At 42.6% G+C, this 4943-nt stretch overlaps 1 long non-coding RNA gene across 2 annotated transcripts; it reads right to left on the minus strand.

Annotated features, from left to right (window-relative positions):
* Positions 1 to 536: 536 nt before the first annotated feature.
* LOC146707200 (uncharacterized) lies at positions 537 to 3188 on the minus strand. 2 transcript variants are annotated; one of them, XR_014920785.1, is made up of 3 exons: positions 2727 to 3188; positions 1376 to 1552; positions 537 to 1215 (listed from the first exon to the last, which is right to left on the minus strand). It is a non-coding gene; the product is annotated as an uncharacterized LOC146707200 (long non-coding RNA). The 2 variants fall into 2 exon arrangements; XR_014920786.1 differs by having other exon boundaries at positions 1376 to 1614.
* Between the last annotated feature and the right edge of the window lie 1755 nt (positions 3189 to 4943).

Consider the following 4943-nt stretch of genomic DNA (forward strand, 5'->3'; position numbering starts at 1 on the left):
GCACACACAGACACAAACATCCATTCCCACCCTCATGCTCTCATGTGCACTTACTCCACACTCAACCAACGTGGAGACAGACATAAAGAGACGCTGTACACACGATCACACTCCCCAAGCGTACTCTACAAACCGGGTCTAGGTACCCTTGCCCCTGGAGGGGGGAATTGCACCCAGACCCAGGTGGTGTTACCCTTTTCCCTGCGGTGGGGAGAGGCAGACCACCCCGACTCCGCAGCAGCAGGGAGGCCCCACACTCCAGACCGCAGTCGGACGGCCAACTTCTCCTAGCCCTCCCGCTCCAGCAGGCCGCAGAGAACGGGGGTGGGAGAAGACTCCAAACCTCCCTCCACCCGCTCATTGTAGTGTTGATGCATGTGTGTTCTAAGGTGCAATTAAAACCCAGGAGGGCATAGAGCTACCTGCCAAGGAGCAGCAGGTAAGCGCATAGTCCCTCCTGATAGTCTTATTGAACAAAGCATCTGAAGTTCTTGCACATTCATATAGTGCTTTTACTACTAAGCAATTTTCCACACACACACACACACACACACACACACACACACACACACACACACACACACACACACACACACACACACACACAACACTGGTTTTTCTGCAGCAGCTGTTACCTTCAGTCTGTATTATGCATTTAAACCCTTCATATTTTTCTAATATTACAGTTTTATCTTCCTTTTTAAAACCTGCATTGCCAGTATAGTTTATCCACATCCATTAGGATTGAAAGCCCTGGTTAACTTGATAACCAGGGCTTTCAATTGATAAGCAGCTTCCTGTGAGTACTTATCCTGATTCCCACTGTTGGGATAAGATAAAGGAAATATATTCTACATATGCTGAACTCACTTCACAGCACAGAGCTCAGGTCAAGAAGAAACTTTAAGAAAAAAAACTTCAAAGCAAGAAACTTTGAGCCACAGGAACATCAAAGTATCATTTGAATCTAAAACTGAAGTTAGCACGACGTATCAGTATCTGTCAGAACACATGAACCTGAAGCAGAAACATCCACAACTCACAGTCAGGTAGTTTTATAGGATGGACATCAGAGCTGCTAGTAGCTGCAGCAGCATGATGTCATGAACTCTGCCTGTGCTGGTGTCTTTGTCTGTATAGATCTCAGCTTCTGCTGTTATCTGCACTTCTTGTTCCGGACCCCCTTGATGCACACTTAGATTTGCAAACATGGTCCTGCATGTGCACAGCAAACATAAAACATGATTACTGATGGTCACCATATTTTATTTCTCATCTTGTCTGAATGTATTTTACTTTTTACTGAATAGCAAAAACATGGCTACTAGACATTCCTTGGGTTAACAAGTTTTAGTTGCTGCTCTGGTCTCCTCACCCTCCTGGCTTCAGACGGTGAGCTGCAGAATCCAGCGGTCGCTGATCAAAGAGCCTCCACACAAGCTGGAAGGTCCATGTGGATAAACTGCTCTGAGCTGTACATGATACTGTCGCTCACATTCATCACCTCCAATGACTCTCTTTTGCAGAGCGACCTCTGTGTTCGCCGTCACACCTGAAAGAGGAATCCCCCGCCCACCAGGTCACTGCCAGTTTTTCTTTGTACCTGTAAAATATCTGCTCTCAGAAGTAAGGCAGAAACACACAGTGAGGACCAGAGCCATTAAATATAGATACTGTAGCTGAGCACTCGCTGATACAGAGAAAAGAGAAAAGGGCACCACACATAGTGTTGCTGCCATTCACTCTCTAATGACTGCATTTCAGTTTGAATATTGGACACTGCATAGTCACATAGTGTCATTATGAAGCTTTATGAACTGCAAAGCTGCAAAGCTCCACACATTTATGCAAAGTTACTTATCGTCTCTTTTGGCTTTCATAAAGTGACAGAAGGGAAATGAAGGTAAAATGTTTCTATAGAGAAAGTGCTTCACAATAATAATCAATAAAAATAAATACAAACATTAAAAGACAATAATAATATCCACTACCTAAAATTAAGCCTGTACAAATAAGTAGAGCTGCTCTTTCAAATGTTCAGACCGCAGAGATCAAATGTAATATTAGTGCATTCCATAGATTATCAGCCAACAGCCTTGAAGACACACTTAGTCTCTTTTGGTTTTCAGCCTAGAACGAGGAACCACCAGCAGGTTTCTGTCAGAAGACCTCAGTGACCTGCACCTTATAGATGGAAGCAAATGAAGTTTGATCTCAGCTTCATGCCCTTGTTCTGCTCGTGCTCTGATTTGAATTACATGTTCTACACACTTCACTGTATCTCACTGTCAGTTTGTCAATTTGTGACATTAATTCAGAGGAATGTGGTGTAAACCAATGATTTATAAACCTAAAACAGGCCATGATCACTAACCAATGCTAACTTTGAGAAGCAATGCAGAACATATTGTGCCCTCTGTGTGGCTAATGGAGCTCTTAAGAGTAGAAGAGCAAAACAAAAGAAAAAAAAAACCTCGCTCACGAGTCTGCGACTGCGTGCTGACAGAGAGCGAGTGGGTTACCTCTGTGTGACTTCAAGCTGCAGAGGGTAAGGCTCTGACTGTGGTCTGCATATATGTGCCGAGCAGCAATTCAGAATACCCAGCGTGCACAGTTTCTGTGAGGTTTGGCATAACTCGATGCATTGAATCATTTTCATATTATACAGACAGAATTATGCAGTAAGAACCTGCAGTTAAATATAGAAACTGTTGTTGAATACTCACTGATACACAGAGGCAAGAGAAGAGGCAGCAGACACAGTGTTCCTGCCATTCACCCTCTAACAACTGCCTTTCTGTTGAGCAAACACTTTGGCGACAGTGGGAAGGAAAAACTCCCTTTTAACAGGAAGAAACCTCCAGCAGAACCAGGCTCAGGGAGGGGCGGGGCCATCTGCTGGGACCGGTTGGGGTGAGAGAAGGAAGACAGGATAAAGACATGCTGTGGAAGAGAGACAGATTAATAACAAGTATGATTCAGTGCAGAGAGGTCTATTAACACATAGTGAGTGAGAAAGGTGACTGAAGAAGAAATACTCAGTGCATCATGGGAATCCCCCAGCAGCCCACCGCATTGCAGCATAACTAAGGAAGGATTCAGGGTCACCTGGTCCAGCCCTAATTATATATTTTGGAAAGTTTTAAGCCTAATCTTAAAAGTAGAGATAGTGTCTGTCCAAACAGGAAGCTGGTTCCACAGAAGAGGGGCGTGAAAATTGAAGGCTGTCCCTCGTATTCTACTTCTAAATACTCTAGGAACAACAAGTAAGCCTGCAGTGTGAGAGTGAAGTGCTCTAATAGGGTGATATGGTACTACAAGGCTTTTCAGGGAGTTTTTAGGACATCCTGATAATAATGAATTACAGTAGTCCAACCTGGAAGTAATAACTGCAGCTTCACTCTGAGACAGGATATTTCTAATTTTAGAGATGTTGCTCAAATCGAGGAAAGCAGTCTTACATAGTTGTTTAATATGTGCATTGAAGGACATGTCCTCGTCAAAAATCACTCCAAGGTTCCTCACAGTGTTACTGGAGGCCAAGGTAACGCCATCCAGAGTAAGAATCTGGTTAGATGCCATATTTCTAAGATTTTAAGGGCCGAGTACAATAACCTCAGTTTTATCTGAATTTAAAAGCAGAAATTAGAGGTCATCCAGGTCTTTATGGCTTTGAGACATTCATGTAGTTTAACTAATTGGTCTGTGTTATTTGGCTTAGCTAAGCTAAGGTAGCAAATTCCTAAAAATACAGGGAGTGAATACAAGAGAGTGTGCTTCGGATGAAGCAAGTGAAGATTAAACTATGAAATAAGAAGTTATCTATAAGTTTTTAGTTATTTCGGCTATCCAGATAAGCTACACAAAAACACAACCATGTGTTGGAACAGGAAGTGATAGGAGGTGAGAAAAATAACCTTAGGACAGGTGAGATTGGTCAATGGTAGAGCTATTTTTCTGAAATTACACACGTTAGTAACGTGTGTAATTTCAGAAAAATAAAATAAAAATAAAAATAAATAAAATAAAAATAAAAAATAAATAAAAATAGGAAGACACAGTGCTGGTTCAACAAGACAAAGTGGACAAGTTTACAACACCATTCAACGCAACACCACACAAAGTTGTAAGCAGAACTGGAAACCAAGTCATTATTGAATCACCAACAGGAGCTCGCTATCACCGGAATACCACACATGTGAAGAAATACGAGACAAATGAGACCAGAGAAGGACACTATGACACAATACCTGAAAGGGAGGAAGGTGAAACACCCACAAAGACTGACACCTTCACTCCAACACCACAAGAGGGCTCCCAGGGGCCAGAGAGACCAAGTAGATCACAGAGGGCTAAAAAGATACCCGAGAGGTTTCGTGATTTTGTGGTGAAATGAACTATAATATGTTAAGGTGAAGAGGTAACTTACATTTGGCAAGTTTCAAGTTCATATGTGTATTTCGACATGTATATATTGAAAAAAGAAAGGTACATGTGTGGTGAGACATTTAGATTATATAATTGTTAGAAAGTAAGACAAGAAGAATGTTCAATGTTGGGGGAAAAAAAGACATCAAAGTTATTACAACTAAAGTTTGAATCTAAGGAAAAGGGGGGTGTCATGTATTGATATGGCTATGTCTTAATGTTGTGTCCTTGGGCAAGACACTTCACCCGTTGCCTACTGGTGGTGGTCAGAGGGCCCGGTGGCGCCAGTGTTCGGCAGCCTCGCCTCTGTCAGTGCGCCCCAGGGTGGCTGTGGCTACAATGTAGCTTGCCATCATCAGTGTGTGAATGTGTGTGTGAATGGGTGGATGACTGGATATGTAAAGCGCTTTGGGGTCCTTAGGGACTAGTAAAGCGCTATATAAATACAGGCCATTTACCATTTACCATTTAATGTGATGACCTTTGAACCGGATGTGGTTGTCCGAAGGAAGCCC

The sequence above is a fragment of the Copadichromis virginalis genome, linkage group LG6, assembly GCF_057382275.1.
Source record: "Copadichromis virginalis isolate Kocher_CV1m ecotype Utaka linkage group LG6, C_Virginalis_male_GT1.1, whole genome shotgun sequence".
Taxonomy (NCBI): Eukaryota; Metazoa; Chordata; class Actinopteri; order Cichliformes; family Cichlidae; genus Copadichromis; species Copadichromis virginalis.